Raw genomic sequence first — 9,659 nt, forward strand, 5'->3', positions numbered from 1 at the left:
TGACAGGTGCCTTGTAGAGAATAATTGAAGTCCTCCTTCTACACATCTCTTGAACCACAAATATTTGGAGTTACTTTGTTTTTGACATATCAATTTTGAGTTTCTTCTTAAATATGTGCTTATGTAAGAAATAAATATTTCATGACCATTCTTTTGCATTTACTTTTTGTTGAAGTGTCTAATTTAAGAAAATCAATTACACTTTATATATAAAAAAAAGTTCTGTGCTCAATTTGGCAGCACATACCCTAAACCTGGAATGATACAGAGATGATGAGCATAGCTCCTTCGAAGGATGACACACAAATTCCTGAAGCGTTCAATATTTTTACAATGACAGACGCTGGAGGGAATGTGGCCAGAAGTAAACACTACTGAATTCTTGGTGAGAGTGTAAACTTGTCAACCCCTTTGAAAAGCAGAATGGAGGTTCTTCAAAAGATTCCACATAGAGATCCTCTATGACGCAGCAATCCTTCTTTTGGGCATTCACCCAAATGATCAGAAACAAGACCATACTAAAAGTACAAGCACAACTATGTTTATTGCAGCATTATTTACCATAGGTAAGATATGGAACCAACCCGATGCCCCTCAGTACATGAATGGATCAAGAAAATGTGTGTGTGTGTGTGTGTGTGTGTGTGTGTGTGTGTCTGTAACTGTGACCCCTCTGTACAGTACTTTTACAACTAAAAACATATAAAAATGTTCTGAGATGGAAGAGTTTATTCCCCCAATTTTATCCATATAATATTGTTAACAAAGCAGATTTTTAAATACTACGTAGAATGTGATATGTATTACAGAAACCATTACATGTAATGAGCAACCAGAAATAATGTTATCAATTGAATATGCACTGCTTCCAAGGAAGCCAGATGGATAATTTCTCATGCTCTAAATCAAACTGGTGATCTTATGTCTTGATAGTGTAAAAATATCAGGGACAGAATAATGAAGGAATTACAACTGAGGTGAAATCCATATGAAAATATACAAACCTGATAAAACATATAAGTATCTGAGCAGTATATTGTGTTTTAAATCATTTACGCTACATTGTAAAGATAATGAAGACCTATTAGAATGAATTAACTTTTTGATATCCTATCGTAGCTCCTTAGAAGGATGAACTCTTTCCTCATTCTTGTAGAGGCTTCATCAGATGAGAGGAACTGTATTTTTTTGTTTGCTTCCTTCCATTTATTCTTCACTCTGAAATATGAGGTACATGATACTGAAATACACCAAGGAAAATTAAACACACAGGCTTTGGAAAGATCAATCAATGTAAAATAAATAAAATACGTATAACCTTGTAAAAGGTCTAAATAAATTAATTTATATAATCTCAAGTGTAAACAGAAAATGATTTAAGCAATATCACATAATTGAAAAATGAAAATTTTTAGGAGATACTTAATTTTTTCCTTTCTACTACATTGAATTAATTATTGATTTTGTATAGAGAGATTACAGATGAGATTAACAAGAAACTTGCTTAAAACTGGGCACAAATTCTGAATAGACATGTATTCCAAAATCCATGAAAATCGCCAGTGGGTTTACAAAGTTGTGTTTAATGCTACTTCTATGCTGGCTTAAGCTTTGGGAACAGAAGTCATTAGAGAAATGCAATTCAAAATTACTATGATACTCCTTCATAACTATTACAACTCTTTTTTTAAAAAAATCAAAGGAACCAGTTGTGGTGGGAGTCAATTTGGCCTAGAAACCCTCTAAGGAGAGAGCAAGATGAGGCATTGGCTTAAGTGAGCTGCTCAATGTCTGCCATCCCCAAAAGAAAAACATTGCAGTGAAGCTCAAGGCCATAATGCCTTTGGGCTTGGGTCCTTCCCTTGACGATAGCATCTGCAAGTTGATCTGCCTGAGATTATACCTGAGGTGTGCCCCCAGGGGAGTGTGAACCCACTCTAATGGCTCCCCCCTTTGAATTAAAACTGCAGAAATCAATGTAACACCTCCAAACCACCAAAGGGAAATGGGCTCAAAAATAGAATTCCTCTTCAGGAAAACTTCATCCAGGGCTTTTGGAACTGCAAAAATATTGCCCAATGGCTGTCTGTAATTGTAATAACTTCTTGGTGCATCCTGCCTTTTAGTAGGGCAAATAAGGCACACACTAACTTTAGGGACAGGCACCCATGGCAACAGCCAATTGATTTCCCCTAAAAGGCTCTGAAGTTGGGTTAAGGTCAGAGAGGTTGGAATATCCAGCAAAGGCTTAAGGAGACTGTCCTGAGTCAAGGTAAGGTGGAACCAGAGCACCTTAAAAGGAGGTAACTTTTGAATCATATTGAGTGCTATGGTGAAGACCCCCTTTCTTAATATGGTGCGAACCTGGGCCAGAAGGCCCTCCAGGTGTCCTAGGTCTTGGTGCCCCACGATTATATCATTCGGGTAGGCAAACACAAGGGAGGTATCTGAACCCAACACAGGCCCTAGAAGTGTGGACAAGTATTGTTGGCAAAAGGCCAGGTTATTTGCCATTCCCTCTGGCAGCACTGTCCATTCAAACCTCCAATCAGGCAGGGAAAACTTAAGAGAAGTGATGGAGAAAGCAAACTTTTTGCAGTCATCTGGATGCAGGAGGATTGAAAAAAACAATCTTTAATATCAATCACACCGAGGTATATTCTGAAGGTATAGCAGGAGTCCAGGGCATACCTCTTAGGGATGCCTACTAGCTCCATTTTTCATTTACCTTTCATAGATCTTGGAGCATACACCTAGCCCCAGAGGCCTTTTGAATAACAAATATGGGTGTGTTCCAAGGACTCATAGAAGGGCATATGTACCCAAGGTTTATCTCCACCAGAAGGTGGAGGGCTACAAGTTTAGGTTTTATCAATGGCCACCACTCCACCCAGGTAGGGCTTCCTATCTAAATCAAACTTGGATCCACAATTCTTTTTCCAATGGTATCCCTTAGTGCCCCTGCATCAGGGTGTAGGGGGAGGTTAGGACCCCTCGGGCCAGTTGGCAGAGGATTGTTGTGAATAGTCCCTCTTAAAGTGCCTCTCCTGCCCACATTTAAAACAAGTCCCTCTCCCCGATGGTCTTGGGGTTCCTTGGCCTTGCGCTGCCAGTGCCTGAGTAATAGCCACAGTCATTGCAGATGTCTGAGCATGTAAAGCTAAAGCTTATGATTGGGACTGGTGCTGTTGCATTCCCACATCCTGTGAGGCCACCAGCCATCTTCTCAGAAAACACTCTCTCAATCCCATGCAGGCCATGTGGTGGTCTGCATTCATCTCTTCCCAGACCAGCAGCTTTACAAACTGATCTTGAAGGTTCCCTGCTGGCAGCTTGTGGTTAATACTCTGTTCAACTCCATCTACAAACTCAACTAGAGGCTCACCAGGTTTTTGTGTAACTCCTGCTATGAGGGACTCAGTGGGCCCATCATCCAGTTTGAACCATGTGGCAAGTCCTGCCTGCATCACCTGGTCACGGTATGGGCCAGGTATTGCGGCATGTTGGATGCCAGTGGAGTACCATTCCCCATCCCTTTTAACATGGTATAAGTAATAGGTATCACAGATTGAGCCTGCCAGTTATTCTCCACTCGCACTCTGCATTCCTCCTTAAAGAAAGCTCACCATTTAATAAACTGAGAACAAGTGAGGAAGGCTTTGGCCACATCCAGCCAGTCCTTGGGGACACATGGGTGATAAGCAATGTCCTGTAATAAAGTCTGGGCCCAAGGAGAGTTTGGACCATCCTCCGCCACTGCCTTGTGGAGCTCTTTAAGATCTTTAGCTTCCCATGGATACCATTCCATGGGCCAGATTTACCAGATACACTTGGGGAAGCAAATCCTGTGGCCCAGGGTCCGGGGTCCTGGGTGGCCCTTCCTTTCCAGGGTAGGCCTCCAATTAGGTTACTTCCCCACCCCTCAACCCCTCCATGGAAGGTTGGTAGGGGTCCGGGTCTTGCAGATCCTTCTCACAGGTTGCGTAGGACGCTGTACCTCTCCCTCAATCGGGGAAATAGGGTGGGGACCTAGGACCATCCGGGGAACCTGAGTCAGAGGGGGTAACTTTCACCCTCATTTTGATTTCCACTGTGCATGTTTCAGTGAATTCTTGGATGAATTTTACCCATTCCTTTTCCTTCTCACTTCTCAAGTCCTCCTTTATTCCTGCTAGGCCTAATGCTGCCTCTTCCTCTTACTTCTGTGAAATAGCATTACCCATACTAAGGGTTTCACTTACCCTGTGAGACTGCTTAGCCTCTGCCGGTATCTTTTCCTTTCAAGCCCCACGTTGGGTGACAGATGTTGGGTCTTCGTCCATCCCACAAAAGACGGATGGGGTCCAAGGAAAGGTAAGTGCGGCTGCTCCCTTGTTCCGCGGCCTCACTTAGCCAGGGAGACAAACAGACACAGCAGTGAGTCAAGTGAAGCAGGAAATTCATTTATTAACTCAGAGCAAGCTCTTTTTTAAAGCAAAAAAGACCAGGTGTGCATGGGAGGGGAGGAAGAGGAACCTTATCATACACCTAAGCTTCCACGGGATGGTTAGTCATGGAATGCAAAGCAAATTGGGCTCTTCCCACACAACTCCCCCTCAGCGCCATCTTTACTGCCCAGGTGCTCCACAATCAAAGACCTCGGAGTCAAAGCTGACACTCTAAACAATTCAAAGGATGAAATAAGTGAAACCCTAGGTCTCCTTGGCACAGGCCAAAATTTTCTTAAAAGAGAAACAGAAACACAACAAATTAAAGAAAGGTTGGACAAATGGGATTGCATAGAATTGCAGAGCTTCTGCATGGCAAAGGACATAGCTAGCAAGATCACCAGAAAGCCCACAGATTGGGAGAAGATCTTCACTAAACATACAACGGACAAGGGTCTCATATCTACAATATACCTGGAACTAAGAAAATTAAATGCCCCAACAATAAATCGTCAAAGAAACAACTGCCCAATAAATAAGTGGGCTATAGACTAACAGAGGAACTTTGCTGAAGAAGAAAGAAGGATGGTCAATAGACACATGAAGAAATGCTCAACTTCCCTAACCATAAGAGAAATGCCAAACAACATTGTGATACCACCTCACTCCAATTAGAATGGCTATAATGAAGAACTCTAATAACAACAGATGCTAGAGGGGATGTGGACAGAAGGGAACACTACTGCATTGTTGGTGGGAGTGTAAACTTGTTCAGCCACTTTGGATAGTAGTGTGGAGGGTCCTCAAAAGACTCCACATAGTGCTCCCCTATGACCCACCAATCCCACTTTTGGGCATTTACCCAAATGATCACAAAAAAGAGCACACTAATGGTACCAGCAAAGCTATGTTTATTGCAGCATTGTTTACCATAGCTCTAAGATTTGGAACCAACCCAGATGTCCCACCATAGATGAATGGACCAAGAAAATGTGGTATATATACACAATGGAATTCTATGCCTTCATCAGAAAGAATGGCATTGCCCATTTGTTAAGAAATGGAAAAACTTGGAAAAATTATATTAAGTGAAGTAAGCTGTGCCCAAACAAACATAGGTACCATGGTTTCCTTTATTTGCATAAACTAGTATGCCTGACACAAGCAGAAAAGGTCAGATAAGTTGATGGTAGGCGAAATAAACTCCAAGATGAGGAATCAAATGGTTTTTCTTTCTTGCAATTGTTTCTAACATACTTATGAGATAATTTCTTTGTTGCTTTGTATGTCCTTCCCCCACGGTAAAACCCCTGCTTTCATTGTATTTGAGGTTGATATAATTTGTGGAGGGCTAAGGCAAAAAGAAACTGTTTAAATAGGGATACAGCTGGACAAATTGCAACAATAAGATGTACAAGATGTTACATCAAAAAATCAACTTTACAACTTTGGCTGGGAGGTGGATTAGGAAGGAGGGTGATTTGAAGGGATTCGAAGGGGAAACAAAGGAGCAGGCAACAATGCTTGATAAGAAATATACTCATGAATGTTGAATGAAGACTGTGGAAATGAAGCTGGAGGTTGTCAATTTTTCGTATAGATAGCAGTTTAGTGTTCCAGTGAACAGTCTTAGCCTAGAGAATCACACCAAGTGTGCTATCACTGTACAGAGAGTTTGGCCAGAGAGTAAAAATTGAGTCAATGAGACAGACCTGAGCACTTGCTTGCAGCTGTGCCAAGGCGGTGGTGGTGGCGGCCATAGCCACACTACATAAACACAGAGAGTCCGGGACAAAGGCACCAGACCCAGAGAGCTAGTGGATTCTACTCAACACCAGCAGGAACTGACAAGGAGCAAATATCTTCATCCTGCAGATCACAGACTAAAGATGACCACGGAACCAACACTCCAGCGTGAGTAGAACCCTGACATCCTCACTCCTTCTCAGGAAGCAAAGGAGGGAAGTCCACCTCTCCCCACCCCCAGCAGCAGAGATCTCCATTTTTGATACTGACAGAGGCCTGGCTGAGGAGCTAGCAACAACTCAGGCCTTGGAAGAAAACTGGAGTCATTTAGCAGGTCACAGGAACCTGACCTGACATTCCAGGCGTAGCTCCACCCAAGGGAAAGTCACCAAGCCCAAGCAGAGGATCCTAGGCCCCTACAGGTGTGGCTTTCTTCTGGGTAAACAGAGCCAGAGGCTGCCCCTCCCTACAGCAGCCTAGAAAAACAATTGAAATTCAGTATACATAAACCCTGAGAATGGCTGTAGGCTGGGCTTTGTGAGTATATCAGAAGCTATCCCCTCAGGGAAAAGCTACTGTTTGGTGAAAGGCCTCAACTCTACCCAGAACCTAGCCTCATCACACCATCTCCAAACTAGAAGAAACAGCCATCTCCTTCTTTGCCATCTCCTTCTTTTGTGATAATCAAAGCAGATCTCTCTCCCACTGAACTAGCGAGGAGGAGGATCACAAAATCCTGGGTAAAGCAGAGCATTTTTCTGCCTGCTCAAACAAACTGACTTAAGTAACCAATCAAGACAGACCAGACAGTAACCACAAGCAGACCTGAGACTCCACAAAGAGATTCGTTAGGACACCAGGGAGATAAAAGATCTTCCAATGCACGCAGCCCCCCCCCCCTCCCCAATCAAAGAACTCTTTTTTATACCTTTTTTTAATTTTTTTTTTTTGGTCCGGTCCTGGGGCCTGAACTCTGGGCCTGGGCGCTGTCCCTCAGCTCTTTAGCTCAAGGCTAGCACTCTACCACTTGAGCCACAGAGCCACTTCCGGCTTTTTTATTTTTGCTTATGTGGGGCTGAGGAATTGAACCCAGGGCCTCGAGCATGCAAGGCAAGTGCTCTACCACTGAGCCACCTTCCCAGCCCCACCTTTTTTAATTTTTAATTTTTAAAAATTTTAAAATTATATTTTAAAAATTGTTTTCTATTAATCTTTTTTGTCCTCGCATAATTTTTATTTTAGGTATGTGTGTGTGTGTGTGTGTGTGTGTGTGTGTGTGTGTGTGTGTGTGTGTGTGTGTGTGTGTGTGTGTGTCTGTGTGTGTGTGTGTCTGTGTGTCTGTGTGTGTCTGTGTGTCTGTGTGTGTCTGTGTGTGTTTTAATCTCTACTGAGTTTTTGGTCATTTTTTTCTTTTTTCTTTTTCTCTTCTTTTTTTTCTTTTTCATTTTTTTTCTTCCCTTTCTTCTTTTTGGGTGACTGAATTGCTGTTTTGCTCATCCTCAGATACATACCTGTCATCGATTATTAGACTTTATCTCCCCTGTGTACATATTTAACCCAGAAATTTATTACTCAATTCAAAACCTCTTAGGCTTAAATTCTTTAAAAGTAGTATTATCTCCTTCTACCTATATAATTTTAAGAACTTTTATTTTTTAGCTTTTCTTCTCTCAATATCACTTCTTTACCCTTTCATAATTTTTGTGTTTCACTTTTTATATTTAAATTTTTGTTTTTCCATTTTCTCTTTTTTTTTTAAGTCTCTCAAATAATTCTGCCCAAGCTATTTCCCTCTCTGAAATTAGGACTTGGTCAAATACACTCTCTTTTTACCTACCACATCCCTCTAATCCTACTTTCCCCCACATTTCTCTCTAAACCTAATAACTTCTCGTTTGCAAAATTCTTCTTTTCTGTTCTTAACCCATTAGTACATAGTTGTATGATGTTGAATAGATTGTATCTATTGAAGTATGGAGGTTCCTCTAATGACTTCACATTGAGCTCCCCCATGACCCAGCAATCCCAATTTTTGGCATTTACCCAAATGGTAACAAACAAGACTATACTAAAGCTACCAACATAACTGTTTATTGCAGCATTCTTTAAGAGAGCTATGATGTGGAACCAATCCAGATGCCCCTCCGCAGATGAATGGATTAAGAAAATGTGGTAAATATACACAATGGAATTAATTCTATGCCTCCATCAGAAAGGATGACATCGACCCATTTGTTAAGAACTGGAAATACTTGGAAAAAGTATATTAAGTGAAGAAAGCCAGGCCCAAAGAAACATAGGTCCCATGGTTTCCCTTATTTGCAATAACTAGTGTATGTCTGAAACAAGCAGAAAAGGTCAGATAAGTTGATTTTACGTGAAATGTACCCCAATATAGATATTCATATTTTTTTCCTTCTTGTATTTGTTTCAAACATATTCATAAGATGATTGCTTTTTTGTGTTCTATGTCCCTCCCCCACGGTATAAGCCCGGCTTTCATTGTATTTGATACTGATATAGTTTGTGGATGGGAAGGGCAAAAGCAAATAGGGATACCGGTGGACCCATTGCAGCAATGAGATGTACAAGTCGTTATGCTGAAATTCGAACTTTACAACTTCGGGCAGGTCGGGGAGGGGTTGGGGGGTGGTGGAAGATATGAAGGGAAGGGGAAACCAAGGAGGAAGCAATAATGCTTGATAAAAATGTACTCATTACCTTTCCTCTGTAATTGTAACAACTCTGTATGGTATTTTCATGATAAAAAATTTTTAAAAAGGATGTAAAATATTTTGATTTTAAAACATTATATATATGTATATGTATATATGTATATATATGAATATACATATATGTATATATATTCATTACCTTGCCCATGTAATAAAATCCCCTCTGTACGATATTTTCACAATAAATAAATTATCTGAAAAAAATGGTATCAGTCAATAGTGCATATAATTTTATTTTTCATTACAAACATAGAATGTAGTAAAAATTTTCTTAGCAATTACCCTGCACTAGGTTGTGGGCAGATTCTAATGGAAATAATATACTGTGTTTATGTAGAGAATTTGAGCATCCAAAATTTTAATATGCTTGTGGTCCTAAAACCAATACCTTGCTGATATTGTGTGACAAATACAACTTCCTATAAGTACAGAAGTTTTCCTTGTATCTTTTCAATTTATATTTTTATTGTAAAGTCCCTGTGCAGAGGGGTTACAGTTACGTAAGTAAGGTAATTAGTCCCTTTCTTATTGAACATTGTTAGCCCCTCCTTTGTCTTTCCCCTACCATTCCGCCCCTTCATACCTCCCCAACATGTCGCTCCACCCCCCCCATAGAGTGTCTTGTATATTTCATTGTTACAATGTGGCAACCTGTGTCCTTTCCTTGTATCTTCAATGAAGAAATGCTGGCTTGATTTATGCTGATTCTACTGTTGTAGACACACCTAAAATCACTCGCCAAGTTCAGGAG

General features: G+C 40.9%; 1 non-coding gene across 1 annotated transcript; it reads left to right on the forward strand.

Annotated features, from left to right (window-relative positions):
- Window positions 1–224: 224 nt before the first annotated feature.
- LOC138815712 (U6 spliceosomal RNA) lies at window positions 225–330 on the forward strand. The gene has a single exon (XR_011368428.1). It is a non-coding gene; the product is annotated as a U6 spliceosomal RNA (small nuclear RNA).
- Window positions 331–9,659: the final 9,329 nt, after the last annotated feature.

This window comes from Dipodomys merriami, unplaced genomic scaffold (assembly GCF_024711535.1).
Source record: "Dipodomys merriami isolate MVZ:Mamm:240054 unplaced genomic scaffold, mDipMer1.0.p SCAF_66, whole genome shotgun sequence".
Taxonomy (NCBI): domain Eukaryota; kingdom Metazoa; phylum Chordata; class Mammalia; order Rodentia; family Heteromyidae; genus Dipodomys; species Dipodomys merriami.